The sequence below is a fragment of the Acomys russatus genome, chromosome 27 (assembly GCF_903995435.1).
Source record: "Acomys russatus chromosome 27, mAcoRus1.1, whole genome shotgun sequence".
In the NCBI taxonomy this organism is placed as follows: domain Eukaryota; kingdom Metazoa; phylum Chordata; class Mammalia; order Rodentia; family Muridae; genus Acomys; species Acomys russatus.
The window spans coordinates 37,890,550-37,912,422 of NC_067163.1; the positions used below are offsets into that span (position 1 = coordinate 37,890,550).

The window sequence follows — 21,873 nt, forward strand, 5'->3', positions numbered from 1 at the left end:
TACAATGCTACTATTTAATGGTGTAATGAAGTTCTTTGAGTTTTCTAAAATAGATATGAACACAGAAAATACCTAGTTAATACTGAGTATATTCATTGCCTCTTCCAAATAGTCAGTTGGCCGGGTGTGAAGCCTTAGCAGTGAGAGGCTGTGGGAGAAATGTTATCTACTAATTTGTGAGCTGAAGAAAGGAGTAGGAGGGTCCTGGTTCTGTGCAAACCTGGATAAGCTCTTCTTGTCTGCATGAAACATTTATCCAATTTTCCTATAACAGAGTTGGCATTGAAGTCATACTACACAAAACACATGGTCAAGCATAGCGATCCACTGACACAGAAATAAAGAGCCAGACCATTAGTGATAAAAAAAGACAGGCTTTTGTCCTTTCTGATGCACCTTCCTCGGGAACAATAACTTAGAAGAAAAAGGAGGAAACTTGAAGCAGATGTCAAACTGGTTCTCTGTCTGTCTAATTGTCATACATTATTAAAAAATAATTTTTACATAAAATAATTGATTTTATTATGACACTTTCCTCTTTGTTAGTTTTACTTATGTATATATTTGTTTGACCATGTAAGCATATGAATTCAGTCACTTGCTAAAGCTAGAAAAAGGTGTGGGATCTCATTGAGCTAAAGATTTGGGTGGTTTTTTGAGCTACTCAGCTGGGTTTATGAGAGAGAGATTCAGGTCCCCAGGAGGAGCAGCAAGTCCTTTTAATTGCTGAGCTACATTCCACCTCCATTACACATTTTCTATACATGCATATCATTGTGTTTGTTTATATATACTGTATCTTCCTTGTCCTCAAGGAGGACTAGCATAGGCTACAGTGCCCAAGTTTCTGAAAATCCATAGATACAATTCATAGCCTGAAAAGCAGGAGTCTATGGACCAGAATGGAAACACCAGAAGTCAGGAAGGAAGATTACTTACATACTATAGTAGAAAATTCCAACAGGTGCTGCAAATAGGACAAAGAAGAATCAGTAGGCATCCTGGGACATCGCAGAAGGACATCCCTCTTCTGGGATGAAAAAAAAAAAGGCTTTCCAGACATATCAAAGCTTGGACTCAGACCAAAAGATAGATAGATATTGTTCAAAGTAAGGGGGAGAGAAACATTTCAGGCGCAATTGTGTGTAAAGTGCTAAGATAGGAGGGCAAATGCATTTGGGTGGGGCATCTTCGGAAATGTCCATATCTGCTACTGAGTTGTCATGATGGCTTGGGGACTAAAATGGCTTAGTTTTAAATGTTCTTATTGTTGGGATAGCAAGATGGCTCACCTGTTAAAGGCACTTGCTACCAAGTATGATGACCTGAGGTCAATACCTACAACCCACATAATAGAAGGAGAGAATCCCCTTCCTTAACGTGTCTTCTAGTGAATGTACCATCCAAACACTAGCTCATGGAACTTTCTCTAAAATTAACCACTGTTAGATACAAAGTGGGCCTCAATAAATATATAGCAACTGAAATCATATCCTCCATTCTATTTGACTATAATTGAATAAAGCTGGATATAAAAAGCAATAGAAACTTCAGAGGACATACAAATTCATGGAAAGCAAATGGCACACTACAGGATGAGAATTATATCAAGGGAAAAAATTAACAATTCTTAGAAGTAAATGTAAATGAATATAAACATAAAAAAATCTATGGAGTCAAGAAAGACAAAGGCTAAGGAAATTCTATAGCACTAAGTGATTATATAATAAAATTTGATAGGTCTCAAGTTAAAACCTTAATAATGCACAGGAAGGCCAGAGAAAAGCAAAAACCAGCAGTAGATGTAAAGCCACCATCAAATTCAGGGCTGTTTTCAATAAAATATTAACAACAACAATAAAAAAACAAAGTATCAATTAAATAGTTGGCTATTTGAAAAAATTGGCAAGATTAAAAAGCCTTTAACCAAACTAACTCCCAAATAAACGAGAGAAAAGTAAAATTAATAAAAAAGAGAGAGATGAAAGCTAAGGTATTATAACACAGCAAGTTCAAGGTATCATAAAGCAATGCTTGAAAAACCTGTATCCTACTAAACTGGAAATGTCTAAAGGAAATGAAATAAGACCTCCCAAATTATACAAAGATGAGTACATAATTTAAGGAGACTCACAACAACCAATGGGATAGGAGCAGTAATTTAAAACAAACAAACAAACAAAACCCTTTCTTCTAAGGTACCCCAAATCCAGATGGACCCCACATAGAATTCTATCAGACTTTTAAAGAACTAACACCAGTACTCCTCAACTTATTTTCAGATAAAGAAAAGGAAGAGAAAGTTCAAATTTCAATTTATGAAAGTAGCATTACAAAGATACCTAAACCAAATGAAGATCCAAAAAAGTGAAAAAAATTAGGCCAGTCTTTCTGATTAGTATAGATGCAAAATTTGCCCATAAAACCCTTACAAAACAAATTTAAGAACACATCAGAAAGACCAATCCCCATGATGTAGTAATTTTCATGCTAGAAATGCAGGGATGTTTCATTATATGTAATTCAATAAATGTCACTTACCACATAAGTAGCCAGAAAGGCAAAAGCTACATCATAATTTTATTAGGTGTAGAAAAGGCCTTTGCCAAAATCCAACATGCCTTCATGATAAAAGGCCCAGAAATATTGGTATAAAAGGACATGTCTTAACATAACAAAAACAATGTACAACAGAGCCACAGTCAACATCATACTAAATGGAGAAAAAAAATCATAGTATTCACACTTAAATCAGGAACAAGACAATGCAATGATATCCTTTTTCATAGTTCCTCTTCAATATAGTACTTGAAGTCATAAGTAGAGCTTGATAAGGAGGAAGATGCAGTGGGTGCAATAGACAATGAGAAATATAAAGTATCATTATTTTCAGATGGTATAATTCTATATACAAAAGACCCTAAATGCTACATCAGCAAATTCCTACAGCTAATAAACACTTTCAACAAAAATAGCAGTATATGAAATTAACACAAAAATAAGTAGCCTTTATGTATACCACCAACAGCCATCCTAAAAAAGTAATTAATAGAAATAATACAATTCATAGTGTCCTTGATTTCTTGGATGTTGTGTGTGAGGAATTTTTTTAGATTTAACATTTTCTTTGACATATGTTTTGATTTCTTTGATTGTATCTTCTGCACCTGAGATTCTTTCCTCATCTCTTGTATTCTGTTGGTGATGCTTAGCTCTGTAGTTTCCATTTTCTTCTCTAAGTTTTCCATCCCTAGGATTTCCTCAATTTGTGTTTTCTTTTTTGTTTCTATTTCCATTTTCATGTCTTGAAGAATTTTATTAATTTCCTTCACCTGCTTGTTTGCATTTTTCTATATTTATTTAAGTGATTTATTCATTTCCTTTTTAAAGGCCTTGACCTCTTTGATTGTATTTTTCTGTATTTCTTTAAGGGATGTATCCATTTCCTCATTAAAGGTCTCTATTATCTTCATAAGCATAGATTTAAAGTCACTTTCTTGTGTTCCATGAAACAAATAATCCACTGCAGAAAAAAATCTAACTGGATATCTACATGTAGAAAAATGCAAATAGATCCATATTTATCACCCTGCACAAACTCAAGTTCAAGTGAATAAAAAACTGAACATAAAATCAGAAACACTAAATCTATTAGAAGAGAAAATGGGAACCAGCCTTGAATTCATTGACATAGGAGTCAACTTCCTGAACAAAACACCAACAACTCAGGCGCTAAGATCAACAACTAATAAATGGGACCTCATGAAACTGAAAAACTTCTGTAAGGCAAAGGACACTGTTAATGGAACAAAATGGCAGCCTAAAGATTGGTAAAAGGTCTTCATCAACCCTACATCTGACAAAAGGCAAATATCCAAAATATATAAAGAGCTCAAAAAATTAAACACCATGAAACCAAATAACTGAATTAAAAATGGGGTACAGAGCTAGAGAGATAATTCTCAACAGAGGAATCTTGAATGGCAAAGAGGCATCTAAAGAAATGCTCAATGTCACTAGTCATCAGGGAAATGCAAATCAAAAGGATTCTGACATTCCATCTTACACCTGACAGAATGGCTAAGATCAAAATCTCAAATGACAGCATGTTGGCAGGGATGTCGAGAAAAGGCAGCATTCCTTTACTGCTGATCAGACTGCAAACTTGTACATCTACTTTGGAAATCAGTCGGGTGCTTTTTCAGAAAATTGGAAATAGTACTACCTCAATACCCAGCTATACCACTTCCGGGCATATACCCAAAAGATGCTCCACCATACCACAAGGACATTTGCTCAACTATGTTCATAGCAGCTTTATTCATAATAGCTGGAACTATTTGTCCATAATAACAGAAACTGGAAACAACCTAGATATCCCTCAAATGAAGAATGGATAAAGAAAATCTAGTACATTTACACAATGGAATACTACTCAGCTATTTAAAACAAGGAAATCATGAAATTTGCAGGCAAATGGATGGAATTAGAAAGGGTCATCCTGAGGAAGGTAACCCAGACCCAGAAAGACATGGTAGGAATACCAGGTATGTACTCACTTATAAGTGGATATTAGACATGTATTACAGGATAACCATACTACACTTCACAGACCCCAAAATGCTAAGTAACAAGAAGGGCCCAAAGGAGGCTCTCCTTGAATGTCACTCAGGTGGGGAAATAGAATAGATCATGAAAATGGAAGTAGAGAAAGAACTGAATGGGAGAGGGTGTGTGTCGGGGAAACAAGATGGGGGTCAAATGTGGGAAAATGGGAAGGAGAGGTTAGAGGGCTTGGAAAGAAAAAGGAAACCCAGGTTGAGGGCATCACTGAGACAACCAGAAGACCTAGAAAGGAGACTGAGGAGGTGGGAAGGGAACACCAATTCACCCACAAGACATTTGACCCAAAAGCTACCTGTCTATAAGATGTGCAGAGATAAAGCTAGAATAGAGGCTGAGAGGATGTCTAACCAAACCCTGGCCTGACCTGAGACCCACTCCATAGTAGACAGCCAACCCCTGACATCATTAAGGATGCTCTCCTATGTTTACAGATAGAAGTCTCTGAGAGGCCCCACCCAGCAGTTGATGGACTCAGATGCTGAGACTCATAGCCACACATTAGGTGGAGCTGAGGATTTCTGCGAAAAAGTGGGAGAGAGGATAGAAGGACCTGGAGGGGACAAGAATGCTGCAAGACCAAGAGAATCAACTAACCTAGACTTATGGGGGCTTAGAGAGACAAAGGCACCATAAAAAGTATGCATGGACTGGACCTAGGATCCCTATACCTGTGTAACCAATGAGCAGTTTTATCTTCATGTGGGTCCCTTAGTAAGTTGAGCAAGTGCTGCCTATGACATGGACTCTGTTGCCTGCTTTCTATCAATTCTCCCTAATGGGACTGCCTTGCCCGGCCTCAGTGGGTTAGGTTGAGCTGAGTCCTGATGCAATTTGAAGTGTTGGAGTGTTTGGGCAGGAACTTCCCTTCTCTGATGATGGGGGTGGGCGGGTAATGGGGGAGATGATGGGAGGGAGGGACCAGGAAGAGAGGAGGGAGGGTGCTACAATTGGCATGTAAAGTGAATATATAAATTAAAAGTAAATTTAAAAAATAATATTATTCACAATAACTTCCAAAGGGCTAGTAAGTAGTTTCCTCAAACCATGAAACTGAAAGGATTGTATAATGAAAACTTTAATCCACAGGAGAAAAAATAAGCTGAAACAAACATCAGAAGATGGAAAGAATCTCTATGATTCTCCATTTGTATAATTAATACTATAAATGATTATTATAGCAAAGCAATTTATAGATTCAGTATAATTCCTGTGAAAATGCCAATGTAGTTATTCACAGAAAATTTAAAAAGTCAAATTTCATGGGATGAAACAAAATGTCTAGGATAAATAAATCAACCCTGAAAAATATAAGAATTGTTGAATGTATCACCATCCCGGACTTTAAGTTATACTACAGATAATCTGTATACAGATATACAGATATATACAGATATACAGATATATACTATAGTGCTAAAGAAATAAGTTACTGGCATAATAATTGATACTTTTGTTAATGGTGTAAAATCGAGGAGCCACATACAAGCATACAATCCAAATGCCACCTGAATTTTGACAAAGAGGTGAGAAACATATCGGAGAAAAGATAGCACCAACAAATATTGCTCATCAAATTGAGTAGAGATGTGTAAAAGAGTGAAACTAAATATTTATCTCCCAGGCTACATAAAACTCAACTCCAAATTGATAAAAGACTTCAACATAAAACTCAATACCCTGAATCTTTTAGAGGAAAAATTACTGAACATGTTTAAACTATTTGGCATAGAAAAAAAAAAATCTGAAGAGGGCCCTGGTAGCATGGATATTAAGCCAACAACTGGTAAATAGGACCTGATAGTACCAGAAAGCTTCTATTAAAACAACAAACAAACAAACAAAACACCGTTATCTAAGTGAGGAGGCAGCCTACAGAATGGAAGAAGATCTTCACCAATATTCTGACAGGAGATTAGTGTCTATAATTTACAAAGAACCAGTTAAACACACAGACAAAACAAGCAAGCAAACAAGCAAATGAAACCCTAAAGATCAAGAAAACAAAGAGCTCACTTAAGTCTTAGGGCATGGAATTGAGCAGAATTCTCAAAAGAAGACATAGAAATGGAAAAGTTTAATATCAAATGGTCAGCCCAGAATACATCAATACAAGAAGTGTGTGTGTGTGTGTGTGTGTGTGTGTGTGTGTGTGTGTGTCTGTGTTTAACAACAATTAATAAAAACAGAGGCCATGAACTTGGAAGAAAGCAAGAAGGGTATATGTGATGGTTTGGAGGGAGAAAGGTGAAGTAGAAAATGATGTAATTATATTCTCAAAAATAAAAGATATAATCCAGAAAATAAGAAAAAATAATGTTCAATATTGTTGGTCATCAGGATAATTAAAACTACTTTGAGATTCCACCTTACTCCAGGCAGAATGACTTATATAAAATCACAAATAACAATAAATGCTGGCATGATGTATAGAAAGGGAAACACATATGAAGCCCCTGCATATACTCAAACTATAAATAAGAGAAGATAGATGACTAATTTATTGGAGAGATATTTTTATCCATAATCATTGCTGTTCTAGTCACAATTACCAAGAAAAAGAAATAGCCTAGATGTCCATCAAACAATAAAAAACCAATGATAATGTGGTACATTCACACAGTGGAATATTACTCATCTCTAAAGAATAATAAAATTTGTGGGTAGATGGATCAACCTGGGAAAAATTATATTGAGTGAGGTAACCCAGAGTCAGAAAGACAACCATCACACATACTCTCTCATTTGTGGATGCTAGCTTTGAATCACAGATGTGTGTGTGTTTAAGATGGAATACCCACAGAAGTCAGGCAAGTAATTAGGGACCATGGGAGGATTTCAAAGGAGAAGTATGTAATGTAGGTAGGATGAAGGGGAATAGAGCAAGAAGGATTAAGTGGAATGGGGCATGGGAAGGCAGATTAGAGGAGAGAGTATTAGGCAGTTAACAAACACTAAATGCCTTTGAAAATTTTATATGTAGATCTACTACTGTAGAAGAGTCCGTTTGTATATATGAAATTCCCCAGTAACAGCGAGGCAAACGAGCACATAGGCACTGTGTGCTGAGCAACAATAAGTTCAGGGTCAAGTGTGGGTCCCCTGGCCAGGAGTTGTCGATCAGTGGGTGTCTACAGATTCCTCCAGATTCCTGACCATTCCAGTGCTCTTGGATACCACCAGGACTGGATGATAAGACTATTGCTGAAGATACCCAAACACTGGAGTCTCAGAACACGGGGTTATCAAGCTGGGACTGATCTGGTATCTTCATCACTACTACTTTCATCAGTGATGGAAGACAGACGCCATCCATACTGCCAAGGAATAAAAATAATCATCAGTCTGAATCCGCCATGAACTCTCTCTGTGAGCTACAGTAATAACTACTCTGGAAAATTCATGGGAATAATCAAGGGCTTTCAGATTGGATTTAAGGTCAGCTTCGCAAGATGTAGCAATTTCTGGCACCATTAATAGGGCCAAGGACCTGTGCTAAGGTAGCTCATGGGTTGCAGGGTGAACCTATTATGATCATTGTGCTAAATGGATTTAGTGTCGCACAAACTCCTAATGACTTAGCATTGTACCTACAAATCAGTGCATCACTCATGCCTCATCAGACAAGCTTCTTTTTGTAATAGATGGTGATTAGTAAAGAGACCCACAATTACTCACCACCAGCGAACAAGCCTCCAAAGATTCAGGGATCATCAGAGAAGGTGTGTGTGTGTGTGAGTGTGTGGGTGAAAAGATTATAAGAACCATGGGCAGTAGAAAACACTGTTTTATAGTTGTTTTCCAAACTCGACAGGGTAGTTGCTCATATAAACTCACAGAAGATGCGACAGCCTACTGAAGACCAGGTAAGACAGAAACACCAGCACTGAGAAGGGACATGGTCCAAAATTTCCAACCCTATTTGAGGCTACTGGCAAGAGTTAGGAGCTGGTAGAGGCAGCTGTCTTCAAAGTTACAACTCCTTAGAGGCAACCCATGCTGCAATAGATGGCTCCATGCCATGACCATATAGGCAGGACACAGCAGATCTTTCAGCTTGAAAAAAAAGACAAGGCCGGGTGTGGTGGAACACTCCTTTAATTCCAGCACTTGGGAGGCAGAGGCAGGCAGATTGCTTTGAGTTTGAGGCCAGCCTGGTCTCCAGGACAGCCAAGGCTAACACAGAGAGACGCTGTCTAAAAAAAAAAAAAAAAAAAAAGAAAAAAAGAAAGAAAGGAAAAAGAACAAATGGAACTGGGAAAGGGCTAGTGACAGTGGCTGTAGCAGAGGAGTTGGAAGGGAGGAAATTAGGTGTGGCCTTCGTCAAAGCACATTATTTACTTGTGTAAAATTCTCAAATGTTAAAAACAGAAAAATTAAAACACTCAAAAAATTTCATCAATAGTTGTTTATTTATTTGTTGTTTGTTTATTTGGTTTTTCAAGATAGGGTTTCTTTGTGCAGCCCTGAACTAAGTCTACAGACCAGCCTGGTCTCTCGAACTCACAGAGAACTGCCTGCCTCTGCCTCCTGAGTGCTGGATTAACGGGCACACCATCACACACAGCTTTTAAAATTTTTTTTATTTTTATATTATTATTATTGTTGTTGTTGTTATTGTTGTTGTTGTTGTTATTATTATTATTATTATTATTATTATTATTATTATTATTATTATTATTATATGTGTATGAGTGTATGCCTATGTACCACATTTATGCCTAGTGACCCTGGACACCAGCATTGTGAGCCATCATGGATTCTGGGAATTGAGCCCAGTCCTCCGGGAGAAAATCCAGTGCTCTTAACTACTGAGGATGTCTCCAGCCCTTAGTGAATATGAGAAAAATGACCAGGAAAAAATAGGATTTTATTTTATTTCTTGAAAGTTTAATAAAGTTTGAGATATGAAGTTTGAGATGTTTTAATTCTACTGACATTTCTAATCCTTTAATACACTTAGATAATTTTGACATGCATAAAAGCTATGAATACGCCAAAATGTGGTGTTTTATTCCCAGATTTGCACCCAAGGTTAAGATCTTTTCTTTACAACTACTTTTCATGTCCTATTTGTATCTTTCACCTTGTGCCTAAAACACAATACATTAAAAGTTGAGTCAAATGATGCCTCATTCTATGAGTTGGTACAATGAACTGCCTTCACCCCAAGAATCCATATATTCTCCTTTCTCCCCAAACCTTACCTGTCCCAGACTATGCACTTGCACCAGTCTTTGTAGAGAGCTAGAGTTGGCTGTAGTCCCAATTCTACCATCAAAAAAAGCTCATAACAGTAAGCAAAGTTAAAAAAAAAAAAAATCTAGCCGTTCATTAAACTTCACCACTCCTCAGAATGAAATAATGAGTGATGTTTTGAGTGCATTTTGTAAAAATGACTCATTGTGGCACCATGGCACACACCTTTAATTCCAGCACTTGGGAGCTAGAGAGAGGGGATCTCTGTGAGTTCTAATCTAGCCTGGTCTACATAGTGAGTTCCAAGATATCCAGGGTTTTGTAGAGAAACTATGTCTTTAAAAAGCCGGCCAAAACCAACTAACCTAACCCACCAAACAAACAAACAAAAAAGACAAAACAAATGATTTTATACTTTGAATAAAAAAGATAAGCCAGTAACAGTAGATAAAGGTCAGCGATTAGAAGCATAGATAAAGGCCAGCCATTGCAACCCTGGTGCCATGCTTGGCTGCCATGATTCTCCTTGGATGTAGTTTATTCTCCTTCCTCAAGAGTACATTTCCTCTCCTTCAATCATTTCCTACCCATGCTCATTAGTTACCCGCTCTTATTCATCTTACAGGCATCCGTGAAAGGCATTGCTTGCATGTTCAGGGAGAATGTACATATAACCTAACGGTACCTTTTGGAGTTGAGAGCTGAGCATCAGCACATAAAAACTAACAGCTCTTTATCCCTTTGCTTCATCCTTCAGGTTTCTGCTAAGTTGACAGACCCTCTGGGATGTTTTGTGCACATCCCCATTCGCCCATCCCATGCATCTACAGTTGTGTACACTGTGCTAGGTCTCCCACTATCCATCTCCACTGCTATCTAGGCTTCTCCTTTGCAGCACTTAGCATTGTAGTTGCTTACATAGTATCTGCCTTCCACTTTAAACTGAAAGCCCAAAAAGTAAGAAGCCAAGCTGTACTGTTTGCTCTGCCCCCAGTGTCTTTGTCATAGGTTGGGGATTGTGGGTCCTCAGTAATTTACTATATTTTACATCCGCTGGGTAAGCTTTTGACTAAAAAATTTATTGTGGGATACTTTATTTCTACCATTGGAGGAAATATTAGAGTAGAAAGAATTCAGGACCAAGAAAACCATCAGAAATGGACCCCATTGCATTCAAAACCATGTTTCTTAGGATCGATGCTAAGTCATGAACTGAGAGAATGAGGCACATCCTCTCTCCCATTTGGTTTGAGATGTTCCTTTTGCATCCACTGGGAGTCACGGCATTTTCTTCCTTTCTTTACCTAGATTTCAAGCTAGTTCTGCTTACTACCTCATCCAAGAAGCAAAAAACACTTACATGTCATTTAAATCTTCAACTGAAGGAGAATGGACAGCTATTCTGAATTGAAGAAGCATAAAGCAAATATTCATTTCAGATGAAGAGGCATGGGATTTTTCTGAAAGTTCTTGGCAAAGATAACAGTAAGGGATTGGCATTGACATGGAAATAATAGTAGGGGGGCTGAGGAGATGGCTCAATGATTAGGAGCTTGCTGGGCAAGCATAAAGACCTGAAATCAGACCTCCCGAGCACATGTAAAACCGTATGTGATAGCACACATCTATACACCCAGAGTTTCTATACTGAGCTGGAAGACAGACAGGAGAATCCCTGAGAACTCAGGGGCCACCTAGTCTGCAGTACTCAGGCATGGATAACAAGAGACACTGTCTCAAAGAAAGCAGAAGAGGACTGGCACCTGACAACCTGACACACTGTTTTATAACCCCCCAAAGTGCATAGCGCCATTTATGCATCTGCACTCAATCACAAATGTGTGCACACACAAACACACACATATGAATAATACACACATATTATGCACAGGCAGGCATATAAGAGACATAAAAAGATTAGTAAAAAAAAAAAAAAAAAAAACAGCAAAAAAAAAAAAAAAAAAAAAAAAAAACCACATTCTGACCTGTGAAACATAGAACTACTATTCATATTCAGGATAATTATAAAGAGAATGGAAGTAAATTCACAAACAAGTTCTGATTTTTTGAAACGTCACATACCTATATCTGTGCACTTATTCATGGAAAGAATGTGACACTGGAAGCTGGAATAGTTTTATCTGAATCAACTTCTTTTAATGATATGTTCTATTTTCATGGCGAGATTTGTTTTGAGGGTTTAGTTTTTCCATGATTTGAAAAAGGTGAATTGTCTTTGTTCTGAATGGAATCTCCCTTTAAAGCTTTCAGAGAACTGCCTGGATTTAAAAGCTGCTGGAATTGACAATGATTGGGGGGGGGAGTGGAGAAGTCTATGATATGGCATCAAGATCTACCTCAGAGCCAGTTTGGCTTGTTGAGTTGATTATGAATTACCTGTGGAACGCTGTTAAGAGTCAAGAAGAACTTTAGCCTTGTAGTTTCTCTCTGTGTGGTAAATGTCCATCACCTCCCCCCTTCACTGACAGCTACTAATGAGAGTTCACTTCCTAAGATCATGACTGGAAATAAGTTTCCTTGTAAAAATTAATCTATTGGTGCAACATAATACAAAATTTCAATTATTCATTCATTTTATTTATTACCATGTATATAGGGCTTTTAAGTATCTAGCTGTCCTGATTTCAGAATGCATGGTTTTATGATCACCGAGAAAGAAATAATAGTTTAATATGCCTTTTCTCTGACACTTAAAAAGCCCTCTCTTTAAAAAAATGCGTTTTTTCATTTGGAGTATAAATTAGGATGCAATTGTACAGTTATTATTCTAGCTTACCCAGATAGGAATTGAAGAGTAAGCCTATATGGGTACAAAATGTGTCCTGTTTCTGTTTTTAGCTTGTTTCTTTGTTTTACTTGAAGTTTTAGCTGACTTTGGTGTTTACATGAGGCTATGTAGCAACTCTGCATGAGAGAGAGAGAGAGAGAGAGAGAGAGAGAGAGAGAGAGAGAGAGACAGAGACAGAGAGACAGAGACAGAGACAGACAGCGACAGAGAGACAGAGACACAGAGACACAGAGACACAGACACAGAGACAGAGACACAGAGACAGAGACAGAGACACAGAGACAGAGACAGAAAGAGAAACCCTTATCAGACCAACCTCTTCTAAGAGTTCAGTCCATAAATACTCGTTAAATCTACCTTGTACATAGACTAGGGCTAATGAATAACCATCTCCCAAGTGCTTGTCCCAGCCAGACATGGGGTTAAACGGCAATGGTTGACTTCATGAAAATCCAACACTTGGAACTTCACATCAGTATATTTTCTTCTAAGGCAAGCCTGATAAACACATCTATGTACCTGTCATAAGGAAGAGGTTAGATGATTCTGGCATTAAATCTCCCCCACATGATTGCATTTAGCTTGGGCTGTGAGTTAAATTCTTGTTTTTGGTGAAAGGACTTAGGCCCATAGTAATCACATCCTTAAATTTTCTGTTTGAAGTTAATTCTTATTACTGTGGAGGATAGGAGCATGAAATGGACTGAGTGGCTCCCCTGTTCTGCCGCATGTTAAAAGGCCCCTGCTGTTTCCGGAGAGCAGTTCAGTCATTTTCCTCTCTTGTCTGCATCAAACCGTACAATGTGTAACCCTTTGTTCTTGTCCAAGGTGGTCCTCATTAGTTTTTAATACACTTTCCAACACTTTAGAAAGTGTACAACTGGGGCTGCAGTAATAGCCAAGGAAGTAAGTGCACTTTCTGCTGATTCTGGGGACAAGGTATTGATTCCTAGCACCCATGGCAGGGCCTTGGCTACTGCTTGCAATTCTAGCTACTGAGGACCCGGTGTCCTTTTCTGGCTTCCATAAGGAAGCAAGCAAGTAAGCACCCATGCAGACACACACACACACACACACACACACACACATACACCTTTATAAAATGGCGTATTGCTTCAGATGAATAGTTGCCATGGGCTAAAGTCATTAGATCTTCTACTAGCTAGAAGGCCATTTAAAAGACATTTCCATCTCTCTGAAACCTCAGTTTTCTCATCTGTGAGACGGGATCAATAATGTCTGCTGTGCTTTCCCCACAGATAGGGGATTATATAAATAAAAAGTCCTTAAACACATGAAGGGAATACTATTCAGCCATTAAAATGATATCATGAAATTCACAGGCAAATGAATGGAGCTGGTAAAAAAAGAACATCCTGTGTGAGGATACAGACACAGACACAGAAAGACAAACATAGTATGTATTTGCTTATATGTGGAGATGAGCTGCCAAGGCAAAGATAAGCAAGCTACAATCTATAGCACTACAGATGTTAGGTATAGAATAAGTGAGAGGAGAGGACAGATTGACCTCCCCAGGAAAGGGAAAAAATGAATAGATAGTTATGGATGGATGACGAAAGGTACATGAAAAACAGAATTCAACAAGGTGAGGTAGGAAGGGAATAGGGGGAAGGCCAGCTGAAACTAAGGGCCATTTGAGGGATCAGATGGGAGACTATCACAGTCGAAGATTTCTTAGATATACACATATATGAAGGCGTTCTAAAGAAGTCACCAAAAATTGAGGAAGGCAAAGCCCCAACTAGACATCTTTCATCACCAAATGAAACTTCCAGTGCCAGGAATGGGGGATAGCTACTAGAGTTGTTGGTCAAAGGGGTCCAATAGGAAACACCAAGCAACCTATCCTGTTGCCAAGGCTATTGGTTGCTCTTCACAACTGATGGCAAGGTACTATTGCTGCAGATAACACCTACACAACACATTGAACATGGAAAGGTTCAGCTGGTGCCTATTTAGAGCCTCGAATCTTATGGGCTAGTGGTACCTGAAGGTGTTGTGTACCCAAACAAAGCAGAAAGATGAATACCAAATTTTAGTTTTGTTTGCCTGAAAAATGTAGTTCTATAGAACTTTATCTTTTAGGGCTTCCTTTTCTTAGCTGCCAGTGTAAAACTTTCAATATTCTTTAACCAGGAACATTTTTCTTTTGGAATTAAAATAATAATCTTATAGTAATACTTAGCTCAAAAGTGATTTATTTAGAGCAATGTGTAGAAACCAAAAGACTTTTGTTTTACATACTATATGTACCAAAACTCAATTTATTTTTTTTAAAGATTTATTTGTTTATTTATTTATTATGTATACAGTGCAGGCCAGAAGAGGGCATCATGTCTCATTATAGATGGTTGTGAGCCACCATGTGGTTGGTGGGAATTGAACTCAGGACCTCTGGAAGAACAGACAGTGCTCTTAACCTCTGAGCCATCTTCCCAGCCCCCAAAACTCAATTTAATCAATGAATGTAATAAATAATTTAGGAAGAGAGAAGGTGGGAGTAATATAAATGCAGTATATTCACACATGAGATTTTCAGAAAAATAGCTTACATATTTTAAAAATAGATATATAAATTTTGTTCAAAACAAAGAGGAAAAAGATTATTTTAAATTTATGGTTGTTATTATTGAGATAAATTGATTTACCTAAGGATTAATTTCTTTCTTATACAAAAATAAATCCTTTCCAATATATGTTTGCACATGTATACAGTGAAGTGTTCAGCCAATAAAATATTTTTTTGGAGAATATTTAACAACCAAGAAGCATTTGTGTGATATCTCAGTAGGAGAAAAGTGATCTAAAATATTTATAAAATAAGATCTCAAGGGTATATTAACAGGGTACACAGATAGCCAATGCCCTGTTATATATAATTCTTTTGATGAATACATTTTTACTGCCTTAGTTATCTTTATATTTTGAATGCACATACACACATTATATACACATACCTACATATTTTATTTGCCTTTTCTAGATTTTTATAGAAAAAGTGAAATACCTTAAACCAAATATTAGGCCTGTCTATTGTTTAGTTCATTGTAAGTACAAATAGATAAAATCTTTATGTGTATCTATTTATAGTTATTTATGCTTATTTTGCTTGTGACCTTGATCATTTGTAAAACATCACTTCTTAAACATTAAATATTGAGGAAAGCATATCTCACAAATTTTAGTCACATTGTGGTCTCCTTTTAAACAGAATAATAGCTGAGGGCGGGCCCACATGTACTCAGGAGGACCAAGGAGAAGGGTCTCCAGGTCCTGATAGGAGCAGAGCTTGATCATGAACCTAATTTAATGTTTACTGCTATAAAATTTTATGGATATCTCTTAACATATACCACATTTATAGAAAGAAGATTGGTAGGAAAAGACAATTCATAGAAAAAGTGAAGTGAAGATAGAGAGAAAATGTATTGAGGGAGTCTCTAAGGACAGTGGGGGACAATCTACTATTAAGTTATAACCAGGTTTTTCTGGTAGCTATCCAATTCCTCCTGATACTTGGGTCATAAAATTCCACTTACAAATGAAGATAATATCCAGCATCAGCGTCTTGACCTCCACAAGAGTCACACAACAGTGTTAGAAAGAATGTCATGCACTCAGAGCAAAAGGTCAAGTTGACATTCAATGTATGCAATCCAATGAGCATTTCCAAGAAGCTTTCCATGAATAACAATCCCATAGAATGTATTCCTGCATGGATGAGCTTCTAGTTACAAGCCAAGCAAGTAAAAGGAAGTGGAGTATACTGTCAGAGAAAAAGAAGAAGAAAGAGTGCATACTTCAATCCAGATGTTGATTTGACAGGTTCAAAGCAGACACAGAAGGGAGACTATATGTTTTAGATCCCAGAAGGCCTTATATGGGACTCACCCATTTTCTGATTCTTTTAAAAAGTTGATTTCCCCCCCTCTTCTGTATTTGCATTATTTTAAAACCATAAGGCAAAATAATCGAATTCTGTAGTATTTCATTTTCTTAGGAGGTCAAATGAATCATTATGTTTAAGTGGGTAAATGAAGCAGTAATTTGAATTTCAAATTATTCCAGAGAACAACTCTATTGTTACATTCCATGTTTGGATTTTGTCTTCTGGAGCTTGATAGCACGATGATACTGTCGTGAATTTGAGCTCTGAAGGCCAAACCAAAATTTGGATTTGGCATACTTCCCCATGTCCCATTGGCAAGGCCAAATGAAGAGATCTGAAGAGTCACACCTTCCCTAGGCATATTCTCTTACTACATTATTTGGCCAAGACCTACTGTGCCCTACTGTTTTGAACAGGAACAAAACCATCAACCCAAGCATAGGCTGACATTCCGGGAGCAGACTGGAGTACTCAGTACTTCATTACCCATAAGGCAATAAGGCTTGTCTTAGGTCTTCCTGAGGACACTAGTATAGGCATTTCCACAAGTGTTGGGAAAAGACACATTAGATCATCGATAGCCATGGAGGATTTATGAGAAAAGGGGTTCAGTATCAAGTAATCTGGTGGGCCAGAGCTTTATTTCAAAACGATTGCATTCAAGCTATATATATATATATGCACAGAGAAAGCAGGAACTAGGTGAAAGAGTATGACAATGGGACAAGGGATGGAATGTCTTGGCATTAATATTACACAACATGACAACATGAGGAAGAAAACTACACAATACAGGCCACCTGTGCTAACCCTGGTCATTAGTCACAGCTCAATTTACTGGCACTTCAATCCTATTAAGAGTCAGTGGTGCCGCCAGGCCTCCCCATCCAGAGGACATGGTCAAACATGGGGCATTAGAGTTCGTGTGAAAGTCAGTCCCCGCTCTCCACCCAACTGTGAAGAATGTCCTGTCCATTGGCTAGATTTTCAGAGGAAGGACAGCAGGCTACCAAGAAGAGACTTGATACCCTATGAGCATATACAGGGGGAAGAGGTCCCCCTCAGTCACAGTCATAGGGGAGGGGAGTAAGGGGAAAATGAGAGGGAGGGAGGAATGGGAGGATAGAAGGGATGGGATAACTGAGATGTAATATGAATAAATTAATAAAATATATATTTTTTAAAAAATCAGTGGTGTCTGTTCCTGAGACACTTTTATTTTTGTCCTCTTCTAAATTCTTAATAAGCAATACTACATCAACATTTTTGCACACTATTTACAATATACTGCTTAAAAACCTGCACCAAATGTCAGGTTGATGTTTGTATTACAGGCGGATACTTTCTGCTAACCATCTGATTGGGAGAAGTGCAATCTTAGTCCTAAATGTGCCTTTGTGGTGCTGAAAGCTTGGCAAGCCAAAATAACAACTTTTAAGACATGAAGGCTTGCTAGGACTTGGAGTGTATGGTCCCGATAGTTGGATGGGTTGAAAGGAATGTTGCTAAACTCACTTCTCCTCCCATTCACTTCCCAACTCTTTTTTACCCCCTACCTGGTAAACCAACCTTCAAGCACTGAAAACAAAACAGAACGAATTAACGGCTCCAGTTCTGTTTCATTATTTATACCCACCTCATGTACTATACTAACCAAGGGATGCTCTTTGATGATTATATCTCCAAAGAACATTACTGTGATCATGGGATGTGCTGGGGAACCATAGATAATTAATCAGTCAAACTGAGAGATATGGATAAGAATAACTCTCGTATTTTGCAAGAGTAAATTTAATGCATAAAACCTGCTAGGAACTGATTAACAAAATAGGCCCCTAAACTCATAGTTAAGCAGTTCAACATACTAAAGCTGATCGCACACCTATGCCTTCTATCCAAAAACACATGAATGTCTAGTTTATGCCTGTGTCCCTTAAACCTTTCATCTTAATTCCAATAGTACATGGATTTGAGAGAGTTTTTTTTTTCAGGCATGGTAGTTTTCATTATCCTAACACCTCTACTAGGGAATGAACTACCAGGTTACTTGTCATAGTTTTTTTACTTGTTTTTGAAACAAAGAATTTTAAATCATATCTGCAAAGTGGAAGTAGAAAAGTTCTATATTCTTATGTTCATAAATCCATGGAACTCACTGCAAGTGTCCTTCCCCCCTGTCTTTCCAGGGTAATGGTTGTAACAGAAAATTTGCATGATATTAAGAAGGTTATTGTTGCATGGGTTATAGAGGAGCCAGTGACCTTTGTCTTCTACAGCAGCACGCCACAGAGAATTCTGGAAGTGCAGTAGAGAGGAAAAAAAGGAAGAGAGAATTGAATCGCCTTTTGTTTCTAGGGGTGAGGAAAAAAAAAAAAAGAAAAGAAAAGAAAAGAAAGGGACAACCAACAAAGACTTGTTTCCTTTCCCTTTTGTTAAATGAAAGCCCCTTGGAGATGATTGAGCTCTTGCATGGTACTGTTTGAGTCCTGTAGAATGGTGTTCTCTGTGGGCTTTGCTCTGAAGACACCAAAGGATGCTGCTACTTTTGAAGGTTAAAACTACTTTGTGGTGCAGAGGGGACCTGTCTAAAGATTTCTAATCCTTGGGAGAAGAACATCAGAACTCTCTTCTGAACTGAAGCTTGCTTTAAGGAAATAAGCTTGGGTACTAGTTTACCAATTTGCCTTGAACTGGTCAGGCCAGGAGGAATATGAGGAAATAGATGTTGAGTCCAGAATTAAAGAAAAGAAAAACCCTGTTTCTGAATGTGCTGGCTTAATTGCTTCATGCCTAGTTCTCTCTCACATACATCTATAATACATAGATAGATGTAAGTGGATGATAGATGAATAAATAGATAGATAGATAAATAGATAGATAGATAGATAGATAGACAGACAGACAGACAGATAGATAATATGTGGGGTGGGGGGGGCGGGCCCTCTCACTTCATTTTTTGTCTTGTCCTCGAAAAGTGGTTTTAGGAACTGTTACAATCCCTAAGTCTGGCAATTCCCTAAGTTAAAATAGGAGAATGAATCGTCACTTTTTCTCTATCTCTCCAAACTTACTGATCTCTCTCAGTTCAATGCTCCAAGAAACACAGCAGCTTTTAGGTTGCTACTATTAAGGAAAGCACACCATAATAATTATTTATTACCATGTCTAAATGGAAGATATCTGGAAAAGGGGGGTTGCAGGCTTTCTCTATAAGATTAACTCAACTAATCAGAGTGCCACAGATAAAATTTTGTAAGATTATTCTAATCAAGTCACAACATTTTAAAAGCTTAAGGAAAGATAATAAAATAATCATGTTTGTTGGGTATGTGTACAGGCATGTATTTGACTTTGAAGGGCTCTGCTTAGATATTTCCAGACATTAGCATTGGTGTGAAAGCAGGTCACTTCTGACATTGTAATATTTAAAGTACATGGGTCTATTCTCTGTGCAGACAGAGCTAGCTTTTCAAGCGACTCCAGTGGATTCAGATAGGATAGACCTTTTCATACCTGCATGATACAGCTGGCATGTGGAAATGGAGAGGAAAGGACTGCCAATGAAACAGCCATGACTGAGGGAAGTGATACTATAGCTCTCAGCTCACAGTGTGACACTAGTCGTGGGGACAGTCGGATTTGAAGCTGTCCCAATGTTGAAGCCATGGCTGGGCCCAGCATACATGTATATCTCTTGTCACAAAATTTCAATATCATGTGCCAGGCTAGTCTGGGTATTTTCATGGAGAAAATAATACAAAACAAAATAGGAAATTTTTGCATAAAACACATCATCCATTATATGTTGTATTAAAATAGTTCCATATTTTCCTTTCCCCTTTATAGCAAACTGTATCAATTAATCTAACTGTGGGACATTTTAAACGCCACTTTTCAAAGATTATATATTTAACCAGGACTAAAACCAGGCAATGGCATCAACATTTTTTTTTTTTATTCTCATATGCTGCATGCCAACTGCAATTTCCCCTCCTCCAAGTCCCTCTCCCCTATATCTCCTCTCCCCTCTCCGTGATCTACTCCTTCTCTATTTCCCTTCAAAAAACCAATGGCATCCTTAAGAATAGTAAAGGGGCCGCCTTCTGACCAGACAGGACTCCTGGTAGAGAAAGGGGAACCCCAACCCACCTAAGGATGCAATTGACAGGCATCTTTCAAGACCATTCAAAGGCTATAGAAGATATTCAAGAGCAGAAAAGACCCTCAGATGTGGAGGGCCCCATCTTGCTTTGGCCAATGATGCTCAAATTGACCCTTTTGATTTAATCTGAAGAATTCAAAGGAAGAGTCCTGGGATGCCCTTTTCCGATGAAGAGAACTGTGTACTTCATAGTGGTTGAGGGTTCTGGAGAGGCATATGCACATCACACAAGCACATGGAGCAAGCCCTCTGGGATCCTCCTTTTTTCTACATGCTAATGAAGATTAAAGTGTAGAAAGTGCAGGCTTCAGATAATTAATGATGATTGATGATTTACTTTTAATTTATGCCGCATGATTAATTCAGGTATCCCATGCAGATGCTTAAAACTTCTGGAGTTGTGACGTTGTTTAATGTCCAAGAGGCGCTGACAAAAGTACATCAACGTACACATTGGAGTGCAATGTGGTTTGTAAAATAATTCTCAGCAGGTGGCTACTGAAAGAAAAATCCTCAACTATTCAAAATAATAAACGATTGTCCAGGATTACTTTCCATGTTTACCTTGGTTATTCTTTTATTTCCTGAGTATCTATTCTGCTCTCTTGGGTAAAACCTATTTAAGCAATTTCTCTTTTTGTTTCCTTACAAAACCCATATGGGATTTGTTTTGTTTTGTATTGCACTTATGTGTACTACTTTGGGTAGTCTTATTAAAATTGCTCCTTCTCATTCTTGTAAGATAGAAAACACACATATTCTAACACACACACACACACACACACACACACACACACACACACACACCACGACCGTTGCAAAGATACAGTGGTGACAGCAGTTATTTCGCAGACAGAAATATTCCCAAGTTCAGGCCGTAAATTCAGCAGAAGCCAGTACATCAGCGTTTTCTTCTTCTGCCAGCACAGCAGAGCTCTGGCCACGCAGGTTGTTGCTGTATTGTGCGGAAGTGGTGTGTCAGTACCACATCAAACGATAAGGCTCTTTACAAGTGGTAAATTTAAGGCCGTTATGAGTCCTCAGAGTTTATCTCTCTAAGGATGGCAGAGCTTGAAAGGAGCACAGGATTTGGGGCTTTACCATCCCACTGTAGAAAAGCTTAATGCTTCATTTGCTGACCCAGAACCTAGATTGAACGTCAGTAAC

General features: G+C 37.9%; 1 long non-coding RNA gene across 1 annotated transcript in view; it reads right to left on the minus strand.

The window, feature by feature from the left end:
- LOC127210087 (uncharacterized) overlaps positions 1-18,850 on the minus strand; it is a 345,427-nt gene extending 326,577 nt beyond the window's left edge. The window contains exon 1 of the long non-coding RNA XR_007833261.1: positions 18,806-18,850. This is a non-coding gene — a long non-coding RNA (uncharacterized LOC127210087). The remainder of the gene's footprint in view (positions 1-18,805) is intronic.
- Between the last annotated feature and the right edge of the window lie 3,023 nt (positions 18,851-21,873).